We start from the raw sequence: 25,475 nt of genomic DNA, 5'->3' as shown, positions 1-25,475 counted from the left end.
TGCTACAACTTTTTTTTTTTTTTTTTATCCATCCAGATAGAATTAGAAAAATTGTGCTGCAAACCAATCCTTCAAGTGTCAAGTGAAAAGGACTTTTTTGCCTGTTGTAACAACCTTGTCGTCATTTTTTCTTTCTGTTTTCCCTTTATAGGCCATGTTTGCATGGGTTTCAGTATGTATATAAGAGTAGTGTTTACAGCAGCCTTTTATAAAGCATTTACAGAACTTGGAGCCTTGGGCAGCTTCTGCATGTATCCTCCCCCCCCCCCCCCCCCCCCCCCCCTATATACATGCCTTAGCCCAACCTCGATCCCACGATGTGCACGAGAGCTTACCATAGAGGTCTCGTCTGTGATAAATGTCCCCCGTGCCTGTCAGCGTTGAATTTTCACTTTACTACCACTTTAAGAGATGGTGATGACAAAAACAGTCTGGATGATTTAGAAGGGCAGTAAGCAGCAGCACATTCATCTGATAAATAAAAGAACTTTGCCTGCAAAATAGTAGGTGACCTATAGACTGATAATCGGCAATGATTACAAAACGCCTGCTAGAGTCACAATGAGTCACTTTAACTGATATCCCCTTGGCTCTTCTGCAATGGGTCTAAGGGCACACTGTCTTTCACACATTAACTTTGCACAGCTAAAAAATGTGAGGAAAATGATTTGTATATTTCATTATTCTTGGTTGCATAGTCACATTAATATTGACTTCTTGAACTCCCTATGCTTTTTTGAAAGGTAAAAAATTTACTTTATCGTACATCACGTTCAGGTGAAGGACACTGGTAACCAATCAGAAAGGATGTCCCCCCTATATAACCCCTCCCAAACAGGAAGTGCCTACATTTTTTCACCAGTGTCTAAAGGGGAAGGTCATGGTGGAAAGTCTCTCCACATTCTCTTCATGGAGAAATGAAGACATGCTATATGCCCCGATCAAAGATCACTGAATCTAAGGGGTTAGCTATCAGATCCATCCAAAACAGTCAATGGACTAAAAATATGGTACCTGAGCCTTGGGAAGCAGATACGAGGTTTTGCCTGTAATGCTGGACCCTGGGATCCGGACCATTGACATAGCAAACCCCAAAGGCGCTCTGTGCAGGGTGCTCTACAGGTCCAAGGCCGCGGCCCCTCTAAAACAAGGGGACCCAGTCCTTGAAGGTCGCCAAGACAAAGCTCGCCGTGATGATTGAAGATTGGATTCCTGTTTCAAACAGAATCCTGCAGGGGGACTGGTAAGTCCAATTTAAAATATTTACACATACAGTAAATGTCAATATTTTATGCACTGTTCCCTTAAGAGCACACTGTTTTTTCACCCTGTGCTGATCACCTGAAAGGTATCAATTATACTGCGGCAGGCAGCCCCTCCTGTGTGAACCGACGTAGGTGTACATCGGTCGTGCGCCTGGTGCTGGGGGGCAAGCACACGCCGGCGCGCTCCCGCCGCCACTAGGCAGCAGGGATGCTGCTGCACGGGGCTGGCCACCCGCGATCGCTCCCCGCTGAGAGCAAGGTCAGCTGTTGTAAACACAGCTGACTGTTCTTCTCTCTGAAATGATCACAGAGCAACTGTCATCCTTCTATATCCTTCTATATAGAAAAAATAGTGCGGCGCTAAATAGAATAAAAGCTGCAGACACTCACAAGGTAATCTAAATAACCAGACAGAATAAAATACAAAAAATAGTGCAGCGCTAAATAGAACCAGACATTAATAAAATGGAAGTAGAAATAGTCCATGCAGGGGGGGAGGGGCCCGTGTAGATGCAAGTGCACTTAAAGATGATTCTGTGATCTTGAACTTTATAGTGACAACAAATCCACCACCAAATAGGCTGGGCCCTCAAACACTGACCACAATGGGTCAAACAACGCCTGGATAAATTCCACTTGCAACTGAAACAGATGATAAAGCCTTTGGCAGGATTGATGGATTGAACGTGCGGAAGGGAGGAGCCGTGATCTCACTGAGCCGCTCGTGGAAATCATCTGGTTGCTGTGTCCAGCAAGTGAGGATATGATGCTTTTTGACTGCTGTTTTCATGTAATAAATGTGCTAAACGTACTTCACTATATACAATCCCTTTGCCTTTTTTTTGAGACACACCGTAAGAGAGCAAGTATCCAGATTGTCTGGTTTGTACTGTCTGAAGTGGTTTGGAGTAGCTAGGATTGTTCCATCCATCCATCCATCCATCCTACCAAAGGCTTTATCTGTTTCAGTTGCAAGTGGAATTTATCCAGGCGTTTGACCAATTGTGTTTGAGGTGAGAGGTCAGCCTATTTGGTGGTGCATTTGTCGTCCTGCATGGACTATTTCTACTTCCATTTTATTAATGTCTGGTTCTATTTAGCGCTGCACTATTTTTTGTATTTTATTCTGTCTGGTTATTTAGATTACCTTGTGAGTGTCTGCAGCTTTTATTCAGTGTTGGTGTATGCACCGATATTATTACCCAGTATAATCCTTCTATATAGGATCACAGGTCTCTCTAGTCATTTCAAAAGCCCACCCCCCATACAGTTAGTAAACACACCCTAGGCTTACATTTAACCCCTTGATCACCCACTAGGTTGACCCCTTCCCTGCCAATGTCATTATTACAGTAACAGTGCATATTTTTAGCACTGATTACTGTAGTAATGTCACTGGTCCCCCCAAAAGTGTCAAAAAGGTTAGTTAGGGGTCCGATAGGTCTGCCGCAATGTCGCAGTCCCGCTAAAAATCACAGATCGCCGCATTTACTAGTGAAAAATAAAAATGACATAAATCTTTCCCCTAGTTAGACATCATAACTTTTGCGCAAACCAAAAATACGCTTATTGCGATTTTGGTAAAAAAAATATATATTACAGGTCCCTCTCAAGAAATTAGCATATTGTGATAAAGTTCATTATTTTCTGTAATGTACTGATAAAGATCTTGGGATGTTGTGAAGAGAAAGTTGAGAGATTCAAGGCCGCTATCGAAGCATCCTGGGCCTCCATAACACCTCAGCAGTGCCACAGGCCGATTGCCTCCATGCCACGCCACATTGAAGCAGTCATTTCTGCAAAAGGATTCCCGACCAAGTATTGAGTGCATAACTGAACATAATTTTTTGAAGGTTGACTTTTTTTTGTATTAAAAACACTTTTCTCTTTGAAATTTCTGTTTGTCAATTTCTCATGAAGACCTTCAATAAAAATCATTGATAAAAAAAAAAAACAAAAAAAAAAAAAAACACTTTTTTTTCTTTTATTGGTCGGATGAAATATGCTAATTTTTTGATAGGAATTTTGGGTTTTCATGAGCTGTATGCCAAAATCATCAAATATTAAAACAATAAAAGGCTTGCACTACTTCAGTTGTGTGTAATGAATCTAAAATATATGAAAGTCTAATGTTTATCAGTACATTACAGAAAATAATGAACTTTATCACAATATGCAAATTTTTTGAGAGGGACCTGTGTGGGTGTGTGTATGTATGTATAATATATATATATATATATATATATATATATATATATATATATATATCAGAATACAAATTGGCCAAAAAGGATGAAGAAGAATTTTTGATGTTTTACATTTTTTTTTTTTTTTTAAATGTTATATAGCAGAATGTAAAAAATGTATTTTATTTAGTTATTTTTTTTTTTTTTTTTAAGAATTGTCGCTCTTTTGTTTATAGTGCAAAAAATTGAAATTGCAGTGATCAAATACCACCAAATTAAAGCTCTAATTGTGGGGAAAAAAAGAACATCCATTTTATTTCGGTACAGCGTCGCACAACCGCGCAATTTTCCCTTTAAAGTAACGCAGTACTGAATCGCAAAAAATGGCCTGGTCATTAAGGGAACAAATCTTTTCTGTCCAGAACTGGTTAACACACTGTTTTTACCCAGGGCTGATTATCTGAAAGCTATCAACTGTGACAAACAAGGTTCAGCCTAAGCTGCTCTCACCCCATGTTGTTGCTCTTTTCCTCTTGGTGCATAAGCGTCCACATGTTCATCTCCTCCCTCGATAGCGTGTTTGTGGCAAAGGCCCATTCGCTCGCTTGACTCTTCGCTTTTTTAAAACAGGCGTACGCCGCATGGAGGGCATGTTTGAGCGTGATTTGCGTGCACGTGAATGCCACGTAGCACGCCATGCATGCGTATTGCAGCATGAACAGGCGCGATTTTATGAATGGTTTCCAACATGCTAGCCTCTATCAGAGGCTGAAGGGGGACTCGGAGCAGAAGCAGCTGGATTGCGTGAGTCACTGCGGGTTGTATGTTAACAGGTCCTGTATCTTGGGATAATCAGTGCCGTGTGCAATAAGCTTGGCACAAGCCTTGAGTACACTAAACTTAGTATCTCAAGTTTGTTTTGCTATAAAGCAAAGTCTACCCGAAAAAAGGTCTGGGACTGCACAGTTGGAAGAGGCACTGTGATGCCACTGTCAGGCCTTGAAGGTCCTAGCCGTGCTTCCTCTGTGTCTACTCCCCCTGAAGAGCCAGAGGCGACTAGCCAATCTGAGCCATTACGATTGTCAGACATAGTAGCTACTCCAGGTGCTTCTGCCGCAACCTACGTCACTAAGGACGGTTTGGCATCGTCAGCCAGCTTTGAGGGTAAGATGGCTGGCATGATTTAAGCATCTCAAGGAGGGAGGAAACGTGATAGATCCCCCTCACCTGAGCCACCCCCTGAATCAGTTCAGGATTGGGCAGAGAATGTGGAAGAATAGCTGATGATGACCCTATGGAAGGTCAAGCTGAGATTTCCACTTCTGGGGAATCGGGGTCAGAGAAGTCTTTATCAGCCTCTCAAACCCGGAGTTGTTTGTTCAGTCTCTTACTGAAATTGTCCGGTCTGGATACAAATTTCCTTCCTTAAGACGGTTAAAGTCTCTTTTTTTTTTTTCTCTGGGTTCATTTCACCCTCCTCATAGTCCTCGGATGTTTTTTCCATACATCCGTTCTTGGAGCAAAAAATGTATTATGATTAGGATCAACCTGACAGGATTTTGGTCCACCTAAAAGGCTTTCACTATTGTATCCTATGGAGGAAAAGTTACTAAGAAATGGAATATGCCCTCTGTGGATGCTGCTTTCTTCAGTTAATGACCAGGTTTTTAAACTCTTGTTATCAACAGGGCAGTTTTAAAGATTCAGCAAATAAGAAGTTGGAATCTTTATTGAAAGCCTCCTTTCCTATTGCGGGATCTGCGATACAATCAGCAGTAGCAGCCATAGGAGTTTGTCAGTTTTTAAGACCTTATGAAGCGAGTGCCCAAGACAGTTCCTTCTCAAGGAGAGTCTGTGGAAGATCTGTCGGATCTACCTTGCACTTTTTCTCAGTGGATGCTCTTACGGACTCATAAGGCAAATGTCACGGTTTGCTCTGATGACTGTGCATATTCGCAGAATCCTTTGGCTAAGAAAACTGGTCTGCGGAATTGCCATGTAAAAGGTTATTGGCTGGCTTCCCCTTTTTCAGGGAAAACGCATTTTTTGGTGATGATGGTGATGATCTGGATAAATATACCCAAAACTATCTTGGGGGGGGGGGGGGGGGGGGGGCTGTTATTCTGGGGCCAGAACCAAGCTTTCAGGGCAGAGTCAGTAAAAGCCTACTCTGTGAAGGGGCACCCCCCACTCATTGGGTGGGGGGGGAGGCTGCCTTTTTCCTGGAGGGCCCAGACAGTGATAACTGAGGTTCCGGAGAGCAAAAGGTTCAGGAGTTTTTACTCAAACCTGTTCATAATCCCCAAACCAAACGGGGACGTGAGACCTATTCTGGATCTTTAAAGTGGAGTTCCACCCATTTTTAATTGGATTACATAGATGTATGTAATCCCCTTTAAAACAACTTTTACCAATGGAAAGTTTTTTTTTTTTTTCTAGTAAATACCTGATTTTCTGCTTTATTTATCCTCTTCTCACTTCCGGGTCTGGTCGGCGATTACGTCATTCGGCGATTCGCAGTGTGTGCTGGGATGGCATGAAATCTCGCATTATTACACAGGAGATGAGCTGCACTGTGTGCTCTGCCCCGCCTCCTCTCAGTGAGCTGTATGTATGTAGTTTATTAAGGTTGTGCCCCGCCTCCTCTCAGTGAGCTGTATGTAGTGTATTCAGGCCGTGCTCCGCCCCGCCTCGTCCCCGCCTCCTCTCAGTGAGGATTTAAGTCCTTGCTCACTGAGAGGAGGCGGGGGGAGCACGGCCTGAATACACTACATACATACAGCTCACTGAGAGGAGGCGGAGCGGAGCACAACCTCAATACACTACATACATACAGCTCACTGAGAGGAGGCGGGGCAGAGCACACAGTGCAGCTCATCTCCTGTGTAATAATGCGAGATTTCATGCTGTCCAAAGCCCAGCACACACTGCGAATCGCCGAATGACTTAATCGCCGACCAGACCCAGAAGTGAGAAGAGGATAAATAAAGCAGAAAATCAGGTATTTACTAGCAACAAAAAAAAAAAAAAACTTTCCATTGGTAAAAGTCGTTTTAAAGGGATTACATAGATCTAAAGTGAAAAAAATGGGTGGAACTCCACTTTAAGGTCTAAAACCAGTTTCTGAACGTTCGTATTTTCCTTATGGAATCAATTCGTACACTCATAGCATCCCGGTAGGGAGAGGAGTTTCTAGCATTCATAGACATCAGGAATTCATATCTTCACATGCCTATATTGCAGGCTTACCAAGGGCTTCTACGCTTTGCAATAGAAAATCGTCATTCTCCATTTGTAGCCCTGCCCTTCAGGTTAGTCACAGCTCCAAGAGTGTTCAAAGATCCTAGCTCCAGTATGGGCTGTTCTGAGGTCCCGAGGGATATCTGATAGGATATCTGGGCGATCTATTGCTTATAGATTGGAGGACATTCAGGCCTGAAGCCGAAGCTGATCAGACAGTACAGTTCCTAGGAAGTCTGTGTTGAATTCTGAACTTGGCAAAGTAAGCATTACAGCCGGTAAAGCGTCTTAAAGATCTGGGTCTTCTTGTGGACACCGTACAGGCAAAGATATTCTTGCCAACAAAGGTCACAGACCTGAATGATCTGGTTCGGTCCATAGTAAAGCTGAAAAATCCTTCTGTACGTTTTTTTTTTTTTTTTTTATATATGTACAGGTGAATACTTATTTGTCAAAGTAAAGTGCAGAAGTAATTGGTCAGGCGTATATTCCTCAACATGTTTCGCGGGGACAGCCTGCTTCTTCAGGAGGATATTAATAAACCCACTCTCTAGAAGTGATGACAACACATAAATGAGTACTTTCCACAGAACAAGCATAAGAATTGCAAGTAATACAGGAATAGCTCATAGAATATAACTAGTGGGGAAGGTCTGGGCTCACCTGAGAACAGTATAGGTCACTGAATCGCATAGCCGTTCAGCCAAATAATCTCTCACCGGCGGACATGGGGGACTAAGGAAACTGCATCTGGTCAGTAAAAAAAAATAAACATAGTAATAGGATATAGGACCATTATAAAATCCTACTATAGAGAATGATGAGGAAAAAGAAGAGGAAAGAGAAAACAAAAAAGCCAAAGGGGGGGAAAAGGGGGAAGAGGAAGAAAAAGGTAAAGACTGGGGAGGAAAGGAAAGGGTAGGGGGACTCAATTCCATGTCAGACCCTTGCAGAACGACCTTCTGTCTACATGGCCTAGAAAGGTTCAGTCTCTGGACTGGTCCATGTCTCTGCTACCAAGAGTACTTTAGTCTGAATTGATGGTTTGTGACGAGAAATCTGAAGAAAGGGGAAATCCTTTATTCCAGTAACCTGGAAGGTGGTGACTACAGACACCAGTCTCTCTCTCTCTCAGGAGCAGTTCTGGGGGAAACCACTGTCCAGGTGAAATGTCTTGGGTCTCCCCATTAACATCCTCGGATTTTCAATCAATCTGCCAATCTTCCAGAGGTAGATCGGTTGGCATCCAGGTTTAACAACAAGTTGAAGGGATTTGTGTCCAGGGCCAGGAATCCACTCGCAGCCGGATGCTTTAGTGACTGCTTGAGAGGAGTATTTCTTGATTTATGCCTTTCCTCCGGTGCAGCTGTTACCACGTCTGTTGTGTAGGATCGAGCTAGAGGGGAAACCAGTAATCCTAGTAGCTCTGGCATGGCCGAGGATGGTTTGGTATGCACAAATCCAAAGGTTGGCAGTGACAGGGCCTTGGGCCCTTCCACTGCATATGCACCTACTCTCTCAAGGTCCGATATTTCACCCTGCTGTACAACCTCTAAATTTAATGGCTTGGCTATTGAAGCCTTAATCTTGAAGGAGCGGGGTGTTTCTGGCCCTGCAGTTTATACCCTGATAAGAGCTAGGAAAGCCGTCTCTAGAAACTTTTTTTATTACATGGTTTGGAGATCCTATATTACCTGGTGTGAAGCCAGGAAAGGGGCTTCCCCGCAAATATGTCATCTGGAGAACTATAGCTTTCGTTCAAGCAGGGGTAGATTTGAAATTAGCCTTGAGCACTATTAAGGGGCAAATTTCAGCCTGATCGACTTTTCTTCCAATAACCGATCTCTTCCCATTCATTGGTTCAGACCTTCGTCCGGGGAATGTTATGTTTGCTTCCACCTGTGAAGCCACCATTATGTCCTTGAGATTTAAATTTGGTGCTCTACAGTTTTACAAAAACAGCCTTTTGAGCCAATAGGGCAGGCTTTCCCTGGTTCTTCTGACCAAGTAACTGGTCTTTCAGCTAGAAGGTTATCGGCATTAGCAGCTCTTTCTTGTCAAGAACCATTCTTCTTTTTTTTTTTTTTTCATCAAGATAGGGTGATTCTACGTCCACACCCATTTTTTTTTTTTTTTTGTCCAAGGGGGTGTCTGCTTTTCTTGAATCAGGATATTCTACCTTCCTTTTTTTCCAGATCTTCACTCAGAGGAAGACAAGTTATCGCATTTGCTTGATGTAATGCGTGCACAAAGTTTTACTTGGAGAGATCAGCTCGGATTCGTAAGACCAAGAGCTTGTTTGTGCTGCTAGAAGGGCCCAGGAAGGGGTTGGCAGCATCTAAATCTACGATTTCTCTTTTGGATTCGCTAGGTTATTACACAGGCGTATGTTTTTAGAAGGGAAGGTTCCTCCATTTTTTCCTATAAAGGCACATTCTACCAGAGGAGTAGGTGCCTCTTGAGCACTTGGCCATTAAGCCTCTGTGGCTCAGATTAGCAAGACTACGACCTGGTTGTCGGTGCATACGTTAACTTGTTTCTATCAAGTGGCTATTGGGACCCAGGAGGAATCTGCATTTGGCCGCAGTGTTCTGTAGGCAGTGGTATAATCCCTTTCTTGTGGTCTGATGTATTTTTTGGTGCCCCCCCCCCCCCTCTTCAGATGCATTTCTTTAGGACATCCCATATGTTATGGTTTAGGGCTTTGTGTCCCGTGATGTACGATAAAGAAAATTGGATTTTTCCTACAGCTTACCTGTAAAAAATTTTCTTGGTGTACATCACAGGACACAGAGGTCCCTCCCCTCTTCTATGGGACCTTTGCTTGCTACAAAACTGAGGCACTTCCTGTGTGGGAGGGGTTATATAGGGGGGACATCCTTTCTGATTGGTTACCAGTGTCCTGTATGGCTATATAACCCATATGTTATGATTTAGGGCTCTGTGTCCCGTGATGTACTCCAAGAAAAGGATTGTAAAGGTAAGCTGTAGGAAAAAAAAAAAAAAAATATATATAAATTTTTTTTTTTTTTTTTTTTTTTTCTTCAAAATCTACTGCCAGCGGTAATATACAGAGGTACTTTAGATACCAGCTAAATGGTCCAGCAGTGTTAGAAGTGCATTCTAATAATAAAAAAACAAAAACTGACAGTTGGGGTGCTCTGTGTCTCTAATGGAATTTAGGAGGAAGTAAACCCTGCACAAAAAAAGAGGGGAAAAAAACCTGTAAGACAAAGGCATAATGAGCTACTATGCATTGCATACTAGCTCATTATGAAATACTTACCTTAGAACGAAGCCCCCGCAGTCCCGTCTGCACAGCGACAGGACGGCTGTCCTGGTTTGCGTCCTCCGGCCATCTGATTGGCGAGAGGCGCGATAACATCACTCTCTCGCATGCGCGCGGGAGCCGCCGTTCACGGCACAGGGCCCTGAAGGAACAGCACGGTGGCCGTTCCTTCAGAGCGCATGCGCCGATGACGTAATCGGCTGCATTAAAAGTAAATATCTCCTAAATGGGGCAAGTTTAGGAGATATTTACAGTACCTATAGGTAAGGCTTACCTATAGTATAGGTACAACTTCCAAGAGAGGGTTTACAACTCTTTAAAAAATCCACTTTTTTTTTTTTCTCTCTGAAGGTAGAGTCTAGTGCATAAAATCAGCCAATGGCTTATGTGTCTTGGATATTCCAATAGCCAGATCTCCCTGACATAACTCCCAACTCTGTTTTAAAGCGGTACTAAACCGAAAACCAAAAGTGCTTTTCGCACTCTGTTTTTTACCTGGTGATCTAGCCAGTAACGCATCTTCTATATTAAAGTGCCACCACTCTGAATGAAGGAGCAACAAAGACTGCTTTGGACCACATCATTGTTTTTTTTTTTATAAATTCTTTATTTATGCAAGGAAACATGAGTGCATACAATAAAATAATAGAAGGTATACAGCAGAAACAGTGTTTCAGGTTCATAGTATAAACGTATAACAGGTGAGTAGATGATCATCTGGAATAATATATCTGAGAGATCAAGACGTGAATGAACAGACCGTCTGGGGGCCACTACGGCTCAAGGCACAATGAACAATAGAATACTAATAAACTGACAAGACATCCCCAGAGAATCCCCCGCACCCACCGGCTTCTATCTCATGACCGGCTACAGGGACTCGGGAGAGACATCCGGGAAGCCCATAAGCAGTGCAGCTACCACCGAAGGGCTTAGGACATGGAGGTTCCCTGAGGGGGAGGGAGCAGGGAACGCGCCCAGAAGACGGGTAAGTGTTAAGGGAAAAAACAGAGGAAAGGGTCCCATTCTCCCAGATCTAGAGAAAAAGGAGAGTGGAAGAGGGAGAAGGACGGAGAGAGAAAACAGAATGAAGGAAGGAAGTAAAGGGAGGGATGTAGAATGGGGGGGAGGGGCCCAACCCACGCCCCAGCCGCCTCAAGCAATTTAAATCCTTGTATTCCGTTGTAAACGTAAATTCATGCCAGTAATACCAGCGCTTCAGGAACTTGTCCCTGGTACCGTGCTCTGTCGCAACCAGGTCCTCCATTTCATTGAGGTGGGTAACCTTACGTAACCACATAGCTACTGTAGGGGGGCTGAGTCTGTTTCCAAAGAGGGGGGATGCTCTTCGCTGCAGTAAACAGAAGTGGCAAGATCGATTTCCGATAGGACGCCCGCGGAAAGTCATGATGGTGAAGGAGGAAGAGGGCCGGATCCAGTGTAAGGGCATGATCTGTGAACTTCTGAGCGATGCGAAGCACAGACGTCCAGAAGGACTGTAAGCGGTCACACGACCAGAACACATGAAGATAGGAACCCACCTCCTCTCCACATCTCCAGCAGACATCAGGGCAGGCAGGGAACATCCGATGAAGTTTAGTTGGGGTGTAGTGCCGGACCACATCATTGTTAATCTGGGGAGGGGAGTGTTAGATTTACTAGCAGATATACTTACACTAACAAACTGAAGCCAAACGTCAGTTAACACTTTTTGATCAAATAGCTGTTTATTTCGAAAAAAAAATATTTAGAATTGTACAAGAAATCGAGTAACATTCCATATCATAAAGTTGTGTAGAACATCACAATGTCCTCAAGCTAAATGCTAGGGAGAGAAAAAATACAGGCATGAAAAACTCTAATGTACCCACAGGGAAAGTAAACACATGCTTGTATCTTTTAATAGTATAGTAATCACAATCAGATAAATAAATGTTTGTGTGCGCTTCCGTGGGGTGACGACCTCGATATGGGCGGATAGCGTGTGAATACCTACACCCAGGCAGCACTTGGGAGAATAAGCAGCTCTATGGAAAGCCAGTGCTCGGATTAACAGATGTCCGGGATGCTGCTTCCTGTGTGGGCGCGCGCGCTACGCGGAGCGCAAACTTCCGGCAACCATGCTGAGACGCAAGCAGCCGGCATCTGATAGTGCGGGTGGATGGCGGGTTATCAGATCCCGGCTGCTTGTGTCTCAGCATAGTTGCCGGAAGTTCGCGCTCCGCGTAGCGCGTGCGCCCACACAGGAAGCAGCATCCCGGACATCTGTTCATCCGAGCACTGGCTCCCCTGATCTCGGACGGTATTACGGATTCACTCCAGCTCCCCTTCTACCGGTTATAACATTTCATTCCTGAATAATTGTAAGATACTGCACTTGGAGGCGCCTTGTTTCTTTTACCTTTAGTAATCACAATCGTTAATAGGTGAGGCACAGCAATAGCATAAGAAAAATAAAACCATACTAAATATCTCCGTAAACAAAGGAGAAGGGGGGGAGGGGGAATGGTTATGCGGCTAAGCAACAATCTGTCAGAGGACAACCAATTAGCACCATACAATCAGCTAGTAAGAGATATGGTAGAAAAGTAGGGAAAAAGTATAACCCGGCGGAAAGTAACTGCCCTTAGAGTACTCCACAGATCCTCCAGGGTGGATCCATTTCCTAGAAGTGCCCAAAAGCAAACAAGCAGGATTAAAGAGATTGTAGTCTCGTGTTTTGTGCGGTGCCCCCTCCCCCCCCCCCCCCCCCCCAAGTCATCTTCCAGGTCGGCTGAATGAGAAATATGCTCCTCCCACCTTAGTTTAAATACAGGTGAGAACCAGGGACCCTCAGTATTGTGTTTCCTCTGCCAGACACGATCACTTCAAGAAAACTTCATGCTGTCAGGCCTCCGTGCGGAGTGGCAGGAGCCTCCCGACCCTGGCCTCTCCAAAGCTGGGGAACTTGGGCCCCCTGATACCCTTTTGTATTTTGGTATAGGGGACCCCGTCTCCTCGTTTTTGGTGTCCATTAGGGGGGAACCACAATGGAGGCTTACCCGGTCCTTGCAGGCATGGCAGAGTCTGCGTTCCCTGGTGGGCAGCGTGGGGCTGGTGTCTTCTTTCTTCCTAGGCAGTCACGCTCGTGGAGCCGGGAACGCCGAGGGCGGGTCATTTCTGGTATCCTCCGGGTGGCGCGGCAGCCATCTTGACTATGGGCAGCCGGTGTCCAGCACTATCCTGGATGGAAGACTGGGGGAATCACAGTGCTGCACCATGGACCGGCATCCCAATCCCACAGGATTTGGTCCGGGGCCTGCAGGGATGGATAAGGGCGGTGCGCATTTGAACTGGTGCACATAAGGAAGTGACAATCCTGAGTCTCCCTGCACTGCAATGGAGGTGATTTTCTGCAGGGGAGGTGGATCGGGGGGATGTACGCATATCCTGGCCCTAAGGTAAGCGAATGATGCAGTCTCATTAGCGCTGTTACCTCACGCTGGTGTAGGGGCATTGGTGGTAGTGTTTTGTACACTGAATAGTTTGCAGGGTGCAGGAGACTCTGGTGATCCTCTCACTGGTGTATTTTTGTTGTTGTACCTGGCTATTTTCTTTACTGCTCAATGTTTGCTTGTGCCTTGTATTCTTAGAGCAGCTAAGAAAGAGGGAGCAGTGCCGGGAGATGTCCCTAAAACATTGACGCTCTAACCAAAAAAAAAAAAAAACTAGCTTTATGTTTAAACATTGCTAGACACCATGAATGCAGAGATGGTTAAAACTTTCAAGTCATTTAGATCTTCTCTACAAGAGCCAGGTCCTTCAGATGCATCTCAACCAAGTACTTCATATGCTAGCACAGCACCTTAGGCCCATGCATCCACACCAGTCATAGAAGAATAGGGGGTGCTGGAGGACAACTCCAGTGAAGATTCTAGCACAGAAGCAAGAAAACAAGTCGGTGCAAGTCTGATGGGACAGATTTATTAAAGATTATATATGATACCTTGGAGTTAGAAGAAAATAAAAAAAGCCAAAGTTTGTGAGTACATGATAAATTCTATGCAGGTTTGAAATCAAAACGGACAAGAACATTGCTCGTACACGCTGCTTCAATAGATACCATACTGCAGGAATGGAGGGAGCCAGAAAGTCTTTCTCCCTAGAAATTTGAAAAGGTTTCCTTTTAGGGAGGAAGATGTGGCAATATAGGAGAAATGTCCAAAGCTGGATGCAGCTCTGTCCAAAGTGGCCTGAAAAGCAGACCTATCTTTTGAGGATGCAGAGTTGCTTAAAGATGCCAAGGATAGAAAGGCAGAAGATTATTTAAAGCGTGGGACGCAGGTGCTGATAACTTTCAACCAGCCATTGCATCCATCTGTGAAGCCAGGACACTGGGTCTGTGGTTGAAGATCCTCCTAGAACAAAACGCCCCTAAAGAGGAGATTTTGGACTCCTTCCCTATCCTCAACAAGGCCGTGGCCTATATTGCGGAGGCCATCGGGTTTACAGCTAGATGTAAAGGGCTCCTAAATAAGGCCAGACGGACGATCTGACTTAAAGCCTGGGCAGGAGACGTGGCTTCTAAAGCAAAGTTATGTTCATTACCGTTCAAGGGTGGCTTAATATTTGGTGAAGACCTGTATTCGGTTTTGGAGAGGTCTGCTGATAAAAAAGGCTTTCCAAATCCAAAGAGGCAACAGTCAAAAAAGCATTTTTGTCCTTTCAGGAAAATCAGTCAGAAGGACCAAAATGGACCCTGGGAACAGAAGGAAGGGTAAAGGCAGAGGGGGATTTCTGTTTAATCGCTCCTAAACCAATGACAAAAGCCAATGACTCCCTTTGCAGGGTTGGAGGGAGGTCGGAGGCATTCCTACCCTCCTGGCAAAGGGTTACAACCAACCAAGTTCATCCTGGATCTAATCGGCAATGGTTACAGGATAGAATTCCATCATACACCCCCAAGCCGTTTTTTGGTGACTCCACTGCTAAAAGACTCGGACATGGCAGCTGCCATGACTAATCTAATCCAGGAGTTTCTGGATCAGGAAGTAATTTCCCTCCATCCCTCGAGCAAGGGTGTGAGTGGTTCTTTCCCATATTTTGATCAGAAGGAAACCTTCGGGGAAATACAGGTTGATCCTGCATTTTAAAGGAAGTCAATCAAATAGTGGTGTACAAAAAAATTCAAGATGGACATTTTCACAACAAGGGAGCCATTATTCAGAGAAGCTTTCATAGCAACGATCGATATGAAAGATGCATACCTGCATTCCGATCAGAGGCTGCTCCAAACCCTTTCTCAGGTTTGCAGTGAAAGGACCAGGTCAGATCATCTTTTTCCAGTTCAATGCCCTCCTGTTTGGGTTGGTTCAGCTCCCAGGATCTTCACGAAGGTCCTGGCAGAAGCCTTGCAGGGCTGAGGACCTCAGGTATCCAGATAATACCCTACCTGGACGATCTGCTGGTTTTTGCAGAGTCATCCACAGAGCTGGAGAAAAACGTAACCTACACGATAAACCATCTGCAATTACTGAGATGGATCGTGAACCATCGCAGAAAGTTGTCTTCCTTGGTTACATGCTGGACTCGGTGGAAGCATAATATTCAACAAATTTAATCTATAATAAAGTGTGGAAGAAATTCTGCTCTTGGTGGAAGGACAATGACAGGATTTCTGGACCGATTTATTCTGGCAGTATTGGATTTTCTGCAAAATGGATCGGACCTAGGGCTAGCGCCCAATACTTTGCTGCCACCTGTACTTTCTTTTTTTTCAAATTCTTTTTATTTTTGCGTAGAAAACCTAAACAAAATATAAAGTGCATAAGAACACCGGTAAACAAACAGAATATGACAAAGTAATCGAGAAGATCACCAGCAAGTGCAAGAGACCTAGTCTCAATATCAAGTTGAACCAGGAAAACATTGTATATGCAAGCTTATCACATTTTTAAGAATATGACTGAAGGTAGTCTGGCCTGCTAAGCAACCAAGTATAGTACAAGTAAGGATGGCCCAGTATACAGGCGTGTTAAAGCAAAGCCAGAATCACGTGCACGACCAAGAGTCATTCAGTCAATGGTGTAACAATAGATAACGGGGAGAGGGTTCAAAGAATCCATGACTGGGAAAAGGAGGGTCGGGAAGGGGCATAGTAGACAGGAAGTATAGACATAGAGGGAGCACAAAGAGTGGGAGTGACAGGGAAGCCAATAAGGGGGGAGAGACGTAGTGAAAGAGTGGGGTGGAGGGGAGCAGACAAGGAGAGGTTGACAAGGGAGTTTCTCCCGCACGGGTGACCCAAAGCCAAGCAGGACCACTACAGACGGGGAGACGCACTCAAGGTCCGGCCCTCATCCGAGAGTATGAACTCATTCCAGCAAGCCCACTTTTTAGTGTATTGCTCCCTTCTACCACGTGCAGTCAGTACCAGGTCCTCCAGATCATTAATCCATTTCACCCTCTGTAACCAGAGGGACACAGTCGGGGGATCAAGCTCTTCCAGCATAAACTAATGCATGATTTCGCTGCGTCCAGAAGGTGACGCAACACAGAGCGTTTATATCGTTTCGGGGCCATGCCCGAGCAATATAATAAAAAGAATGCCGGATCATCCTGAATAACTCTGTCCGTCATCCGTTGGGAGATGCGGCGAACCTCAGACCAAAAGTCCCGTAACCTAGGGCAACTCCAAAAGATGTGGGAGATAGTACCCTTATCCAGCTGGCACCGCCAACACTTATCCGAAGTGCCCGGAAAGATGCGGCTGAGTCTATCAAGAGAGTAGTACCAATGGGTAACAATTTTATAGTTGGACTCTTGGATACGTGTGCAAATGGAGGATTTCAGGGAAAAACGGACTATGTTGCGTCGTTGGGGGTCCGTGAAACTCCGACTAAGTTCCCGCTCCCACTTGAGGATACCCGGCAGGACGAAGTCCTCTGGAGGGTGAGATAGAAGCGAATACAATTGAGAGAGTGCATGGGGCATGTGTCCCTGTGACATCAAGAGGTGCTCAAAAGGCAACAAGTCTCTCGTAAAGAGCGACGTTGGGCCCAGTTCTCGAAAGAAATGGAGTAACTGCAGAGCCTGCCACCTGGACAGGCGAAACGCACCGCCCGGCGAAGTGAGTTGGAAAAGTGAAGGCCAGTGATTATCCTGGATAAAATGCGAGTTCTGAAAGATGCCACCCTGAGCCAGCTCACCAAACCTGTCTCTCCCGCAACCCGGGGTGAAGCGTGGATTCCCCAAAATCGGGAAAAGTGGGCCCCGTGCGTCCGAGTCCCTTTCCGGTCGTAATCGAGGAGCATACCCTAATCGTCGGCCCAATCATGGGATGTTGCCGGATCTCCGCAGGTAAGTCCCGAGGCAGCAAAGGCGCTCTAGGCAAAAAGACGGTAAATAACGAGGTCTCCAACGTAACCCATTGCTTCAGGTTGGCGTGCCGGGCCCAGTCGATCCATCTCGTCAGCATAACCGACTGGTAGTAGTGTTTGACGTCGGGCAAGGCAGCCCCACCATGCCGCTTGGGCAGCACCAGCAAGCACCGAGCAAGGTGCGGCCTCCGCCCAGCCCACACAAAGTGAGTGAAAACGGAGTCCACCCTCCTGAAAAAGTCTGCCGGAATGGAGATCGGGAGTGCTTGCATCAAAAATAACAATTTTAGGGAGTATCGTCCTCTTGAGGATGTTGCACCTCCCGAACCATGAATGAAGCCCTGTGGACCACCTCGCGAAAAGCGTGTGAATAGTCACCAAGAGTGGGGGGAAGTTCAGGCGGAACAGATCCGCCGGGTTAGGGGAGATCCAGTGCCCAAATACCGGAGTTCACCCGTTGCCCATCGAAAGGGGAAGTCATGGGTCAGGGTATTCCGCACCGTCTGCAACCCCCATGACTTTAGATTTTGAGAAATTTATTTTCAGGTTGGAAACAGCGCCGAAGAGATCAAATTCCTTCAGGAGGCACGATAGTGAGATCAGGGGTTGGGTCAGGGAGAACAGAAGATCGTCCACGGAGACCTTATGCATGGCCGTCCCCACCGAGAGGCCTGATATATCTGAATTCATCCGAACTTTAGTCAAAAAGGGCTCCAAGGAGAGCGCAAAGAGCAATGGCGACAGACATCCCTGACGTGTGCCATTGGAGATGCGAATCGGTTCCGAAAGAACCCCATTCACCTTCACCTTAGCGCTAGGGTTAGTATACACCCCTTGGATCCAAGACAGCATCCGGTCGCCCAGGCCAAAGCGGCGGAGGGCCGCAAACATATATGACCAGTTAACCCGGTCAAACGCCTTTTCCGTGTCCGTACTCAAAAAGACAGTGGGGACACGGGAACGACGCGCCTGATGCACAAGATTCACAACCTTGATCGTGTTGTCCCTAGCTTCACGCGTTGGGACAAACCCCACTTGGTCCAAATGTACCAGGGCGGGCAAATGGGATTGTAGGCGAAGAGCCAAGAGTTTAGTAAAGAACTTAAGGTCTGCATTAAGCAGCGAGATCGGCCGGTAACTCCCGCAGACCGAGGGGTCCTTCCCCTCTTTGGGTATCACAGAAATATGTGCACTCAAGGCTTCCTCACTAAAAGAAATGGAATCGCCTACCGCATTAAAAAGCAGCAGCAAAGGGGGGGCCAGGATATCACGTAACTGTTGATAGTAGGCCACCGTGAACCCATCCGGTCCGGGAGCCTTCCCTCTCTTAGCAGAGGTGATGACCGCAGATAACTCCTCCAAGGTAAAGGGGGAGTCCATCTCCCCCGGTCCGGGGAGGCCACGCATGGCAAATCGACAGAGTCTAAATAGGATGACACTGCCGCCTGATGAGAGGGCCTTTGGGGTAGACCGTACAGGCGGGAGTAGAAAGTACCAAAGCTTCGAGAAATAGCCTTCGGAAGATGGACCTTAGAGCCACCCGGATCCAGCAACCAGGGGACGTAGGACGCCATCTGTTGGTCCCGGAGAGAACGTGCTAACATGCGCCCGCATTTGTCCCCGGGTTCGTATGTGAACCGTTTGCACTTCTGCAGAGCTGCCTTGGCCTTATAGCGCAGCAGATCCGCAATCTGCTCTCGGAGTCGGGCCAGCTCCTTACCCGGGTCCCGCTTGTGGCGGCTCTCAATGGAGTGCACCTCAGCCAGAAGGCTCTCCAGCTGAGCCTCCCGGGCTTTCTTCAGTCGTGCTCCGTGTTTCATGAAGACCCTCCTAACCACCGCCTTGTGCGCTTCCCAGATCACAGCCGGATCACTATCCTGGGCGGTATTGAGATGGAAAAAGATCTGAAGCTGTTGGGTGACATCGGCCAGGACCTCTGGGTCCTGTAAAAGACTCTCGTTCAGCCTCCAGTGTCATTCCGATTCCCGAGAGGTGCCGCATAAGTTAACCGACAATGTCACTGGGGCATGGTCCGACCAAGTGATGGTACCTATCGTCGCATCAACCACGTTGTGCAGGAGGCGGTGAGAAAGTAAGAATAGATCAATGCGAGAGTAAGCTTGATGGGGGACCGAGAAGTATGTATAATCGCGTTCTCCCAAGTGTAGGAGACGCCACGCATCAACGAGCTGAAGATCATGGAGCAGGGAATGGACCTGCCGATGGCGTCCTTGGGACACTGACGAGGTACCCGTGGAGGTTTCCAGTTCAGGCTCGAGCGGAAAGTTAAAATCGCCGCCCAAGAGAAGCTTACCCTCCGAGAATTCCAACAGAGCCGTCAGACTTCCGAAGGAACGTCTCCTGTCCAACATTGGGGGTATATAGAGTAGCGAGTGTGACCTTAACCTCCCCAAGGCGACCCCTAAGAAACAGGAATCTGCCTCCCGGATCTGTTCTATGGTCCACGGAAGTCAGCTCGAGATCAAAATAGACACCCCCTTGGATTTGGATTCAGAGTTGGCGGCGTGGTACACACACGGGTAAAACCTATTCTGCCGTCCCGAAAGTGGGTCTCTTGGATGAAGGCCACATCCGAGTGGAGGCGTCGCAACTCCCCCAGTAAAACACGCCTCTTCTCAGGTACATTAAGCCCCCTGGCATTTAGGGAGGTTACCCGTATGGGATCCATGAAGGGCAGGTGGTGGAAAACAACACAGGACAGGGGGGATAAGACAGAGAGGCAGGAGTAGGGTGGGGGAGAGGGGGAGGGAATAAGATACGAGAGGAAGAAGGAAGATGCAGGGATGGGAGGGGGAGGTTGTAGAAGACCCAAGCCTGTCGGGTCTGGTAAGGAAAATAGTAGGGGAATAGAGGGTAAAGGGGGAAGAACTCTAGTAAAGGAAGAAAAGACACCCCAAGGTCCCCCACGGATGGGGCGTAGGCCTAGTGGGGGACAAGAGTCTGAAGGTGGAGTTCGACTCAAAATACGAAAGCACCACGGTCAGAGCACACCCCGTCCATCAGAGAAACAAATAAGAGAAACAATAAACTGCCAAAAATATAGCAAATCAACATGAACATTATCAGACATTATGAGCACCAATAACCCAGACGCCCCCGTTCACCCACCGCGCAAGGACGAGTGAGCAGAGGGGGGTGCCAACGATAGCACTGGGAACCATATCCCGCGCATCCCACCCTCCCGAGCCCCACCAGAAGAGTCAACCTAAACAAAAGCTGCACCCGCCCCGGTCTCCATATTGGAGGTATGCCCCCCCGCCTACACGGGGCGCAATCACTCCACCTGGCCCCCAGTCACCACGGACATCTAACAGAGCGAACCCCAATTGCCCCATGACCTCCCCCAGGGAAACCCATCCCGCCAGCGGTAGAAAAGACTCAGTAGCACCCCCCCTCCCCCCACCCCACTCCCGACACAGCAAGTATGTCACCAACAATGGAATGCACGTAGGGTAGTAGAGAACCTGTAGGAGTAGCGTCCGGAGCTCCCCCAGAGGCCGGGGAAGCCCCACAGAGAGAAATAAACACAATATAATGAGTCAAACAGAAGAGAACAGGACCATGGCATCAGGGGTCCAGGCTGTGGGGGGAGGGCGAGCAGCAAGGCCTCCATGCAGCGGGCCTAAGCGTCACCTCCAGCCCGAGGAGCTGGAGCTCCGGACATCCGCTGGGGGGGCAGGGCTCAGGACGCCCGCAGAGAGAAGAGCTCATCCGCAGGCAAACCGGTCAATGTAGGGGGCCCGGGCAATGCAGCAGGTACAGTCTATGACCAAAAGGCAAACGGGGGGGGGGGGGGGGAGATCATCCACGGAGGCCCGACTTCCAGGCCTCTACCAGTCCATCCTCCAGTCTAACCGGCCGAAGTATCCATGGAAGAAAAAGGGGGGGGGCGGGGGTGGCAGTACAGTAGGCCAAAGGCACTAGTGGGCCAGCAGAGGGTAGGGATACAGGTAGGGGCTTTAAAGGGGAAAAAGAGACGCAGTACTCATCTGTAGGTCAGGCTCAGAAGGCGGTGTCTGGGATCATCAAACTTCTCGCGCCGATGGAGCAGGTTGCGTGCGCCAGCCTCGTCTCGGCGTGCGGGGAGGAAGGCCCCCACCAGTGCCGGAGCGGGATGCGGAGCGACTGCTCGGGGCCGGCAGGTGCTGCAGCCAGTTAGGGACCTCCATCTCCAGGAAAGCAAAGAGACCCGGTAGGTCATCCGGGTGGTGAACCGTGAAGGAGGTAGGGCCCTTGCGGGACCGTAAGGGAGATGGGGAAACCCCACCGAAACGTGCACCCCAGCTGGCGGATGCGTTCCAGTAGGGGCCGCATCAGGGCTCTCTGGAGCGTTGCCCGTGACAGGTCCGGAAGGATCCTCACTGTTGCCCCGTCAAAGTCCACGTCTCCGGCCTCCCAAACTTGTCTGAGGACAAGTTCTTTGTGGGAATAGCGGTGCAGTCGGCAAATGACATTGCGCGGCCATGCAGCATCAGAGGAGCGGGGACCCAGGGCTCTATGCACCCGGTCTAATTCCAGCGAGGCAGGCAGGACGTTCGGAGCCAACCGCTGGCAGATCGCCTGGACTGTGGCAGGAAGGGCCTCCGGTAACCCCCGAAGTCGCAAGTTGTTCTGGCAGCTGCAATCCTCCATTTCCTCCAGCCGAAGTTGTATCTCCCCCACGTGCACCGACTGCGCAGCGTGGGCAGCTTCCAACCGAGAGACCAGTGCTTCAAGCGAGGTAACAGATTGCTTGCCCGCAGACACCCGATCCTGCAGTCCATGCACCTCGGTGCGCACGGCCTGGATGTCCCTGGCATGGGCCTCCTCCAAACGTAAGGCCAGCGCCTCAAAGTCTCTATTCGAGGGGAGGGCCTGGATCAATGCCCGGAGTTCTCCCGCGTCCCCGGACATACCAGCAGTGGAGGCAGAAGGAGCTGAGGAGATCGAGGACGGAGACTGCGAGCCCACATCAGAGGAGCGGGGCCGTCGGGGAGACTGGAGCAGTTGCCGCCGCCATCGGTGTAGAGGGGGCCCCACGTGGCTGCGAGCGGCTGGTGCGGGCTGAAGAGAAACGGGTCCCGGGGGAAGTATCGGTGCAGTTTGGCACCCGGAGAAGTACGGAGAGGTTTCCTGGGTCCTTGCCTATGTCCGGTGCTCATTCCGAGGTAAGTATAGGCAGTAAAACCGCAATTAACGGGGTGAGATATCCGGAGCTCTCACAAGAAGCGTCTTCACGCCACCATGTTCAGGACACGCCCCACCACCTGTACTTTCATTGTCCAATAATCTAGATCTCAGATTGGCGGAACATATTCTAATAAGATTCATTCAGGTCGAGTAGAGCTCCGCGGTTTAAAAGGTTTTCACCGTGGGATTTGTCTATGGTTCTTCAGAGCTTCTCAAAACAGCCTTTTGAGCCGTTAGAGGAAAGTACGTTGAAAGTCTTAACCTAGAAAACAGTGCTCTTAGTGGCGCTGGTCACAGACAGAAGAGTAAGCGAACTACAAGCAATTTCCATAGCAAAGCCATACTGCTCCATTTTGCCCGATAGCCTGGGTCCAGCGATAGAATTACTCTTTCTAACCAAAGTGTCGACGGACTTTCATTGATCACAGGGAATCATTATCTCATTGTTTTGTGGACAAGCTAACAACCCTTTGACGTAAGGTGGTGCTTGTTATATTACATTGAGCGCACCAAAGAATGGAGGAAAGTCCCTTATCTATTCCTTTTATACTCTGGACACAAAGGTTCAGCTGCTTCTAAAACTACCATCGCTAGATGGATGAAGGCTGCAATTATTGAGGCTTATGCATCTGCCAGGCTCCAAGCTCCCCAAATTATTACAGCCCACTCTACCAGGACCCTGGTTACGTCCTGGGCTGAAGGGGAAGGAGCTACCCCGATCCAAATCAGCCACCTGGTCGAGATTCCAGACATTTGCTAAGCGTTACTGTCTGAATCTTTTCTCTGCTAGCGACCAGGCTTTTGGGAGAACAGTGCTTCAGGCTGTGGTCCCTTCCTAGCAGTTATGGTTTCTGTTATGTCACTCATTAAGCTGTCCTAGAAGATGACTGGGGAAAAACTAAGTTATTACCTGTTAACTTGATTTCCAGTAATCTTCCAGAATGGTGCTGCTTCCTGACCTATTTATGTTGTCGTATAGGTGGTGGTAGGTATGAAATTAGCTGTGCCTTCGGTTATTTGTTGTTACTGAGGGTCTCTGGTTCTCACTTGTATTTAAACTAATGTGGATTGTGTTTCCTGTGCTAGTGGGAGGAGCCTAGCTCTCATTAAGCCGTCATGGAAGATTCCTGGAAATCAAGTTTGGGAATAACTTAGTATTTTGTATTTATTATAACATGTTATACTTGCCTCCTCTGTGCTGTTGGTTTTGCACAGAGCAGCCTGGATCCTCCTCTTCTCTGGTCCCTCGTTGCTGCTCCTGGCCCCTCCCTCATATCGAGTGCACCCACAGCAAGCAGCTTAATACGGGGGCACACGAGCCGCGCTGTAGCTCTGTGTCCATTCAGCCACGGAGCTGCCATTTGGCCCCGCCCCTCTCTATCCTGATAGGCTAACTGACTTTGATCGACAGCCGCAGGAGAGTCCCGGACCGCTGAGGGACTCGCGGACATTTCTGGACAGCAATGGGGCTCGGGTAAGTATTCAGGAGTGCTGAGGAGGCTGCTACACCCAGTAGGTTTTTTTATCTTAATGAATAGAATGCATTAAGATAAAAAAAAAAATCTGAGTTTACAACTCATTTAAGAAAGGAAGGAACATCCAACTCACTGGGAAACTAGTACCCGGAAATATCGAAATGGCTGTAGGGCCCTTAAGCAAGTCCAAGTAGTACGGGTTGACTCAGGGTCCGTGCCATCTTCCACCACCACAGTCTCCATTGCCATTATCACATTTTGTTTCCAGTTAACCCCTTTTAAGCAGTTACAGCAACCGTTTTTTTGTTTGTTTTTTTTCTTCTGGGATAATGGTTTTACAGCTGATCATTGTAAGCACCCCTGTTCCAAATAGTTTTTCTCAACCCTGTAACTGATGCATCTTCAGAAGAGCTTGTTCTGTTCAAAAACTTACTGGCCAGATCACCAGGTTAAAAATAAAAGCAAGCCAAAAAAAAAATGCAGCCATCAAGTCTAATAATTAGTAAGCAGCAATATGTTTTCTTTTGGGTTTAGTACCACTTTAGGCAAAAAAGATCTTAATAGACTCAAGGGAATTAAAGTGATTGTAAAGGCACAAGGTTTATTTACCTTCATGCATTCTATGCATGAAGGTAAAAAAACCTTGTGTGTGCAGCAGCCCCCCTAATACTTACCTGAGCCCCCTCTCAATCCAGCTATGTCCAGGAGAGGTTTGCCCCTCTGGGGACTTGGACTCCTGATTGGCTTTTTGCTGGAGCCATTCGCTCCCGCTGCTGTCAGTCACAGCCAGTGAGCCAATCAGGTGACAGAGGGAGCGGGGCCAAGCCGTGGCTCCGTGTGTGAATGGACACAGAGCAGCGCCTCAGCTCGGGTGCCCCCATGGCAAGCTGGTTGCTGTGGGGGCACCTGGCAGGAGGGAGGGGCAAGGAGCACTGGGGAGGGATTCAAGAAGAGGATGATGATCCAGGCTGCTCTGTGTAATTTAAACCGGTTTATTTATTTTTAAAAATAAAATAACAAGACTTTACTATGGCTTCATTCACTTACGCACACAAGGTTTTTAAAGAGAAGAAAAATAATGCATGCACTACAAAGGACCATCTATGCTCCCAGAGAATGGCAGGTATTCTATGCAGACAGCTTCTTGGGGGAATAAACACAGCTCACTGCCTGGAAGTATGGGTCTATGCACCCTTGTGAATGAGGCCATAACCCTGCAGCATCTACCAAATCCTAAAGTGATTTTAAAGTCGGAATTGTTTTTATCTTACTGCATTCTATGCATTGAGATGAAAAAACCTTGTGGGCAGCAGCCCCCTAATGCTTACCTGAGCACCCTCTCAATCCAGCGATGTCCCTGTCTCAGCTGTCCCGGACTCCCATCCTTATCGGCGAAGAGATAGCAGCGGCACCATTGGCTTTTGCTGCTGTTTATCAAGGTCAGTTATCCAATGAGGAGAGAGAGGGGGCGG

The 25,475-nt window shown here is 47.5% G+C and overlaps 1 protein-coding gene across 1 annotated transcript in view; it reads left to right on the top strand.

The window, feature by feature from the left end:
* The window catches only part of LOC309549447 (saccharopine dehydrogenase-like oxidoreductase), a 93,172-nt gene that overhangs the window by 14,802 nt on the left and 52,895 nt on the right, over positions 1-25,475 (top strand). The window lies entirely within an intron of this gene.

The sequence above is a fragment of the Pelophylax lessonae genome (assembly GCF_965119305.1).
Source record: "Pelophylax lessonae genome assembly, chromosome: 3".
NCBI classification, from domain to species: domain Eukaryota; kingdom Metazoa; phylum Chordata; class Amphibia; order Anura; family Ranidae; genus Pelophylax; species Pelophylax lessonae.
This window is presented reverse-complemented; position numbering and strand designations above follow the sequence as displayed.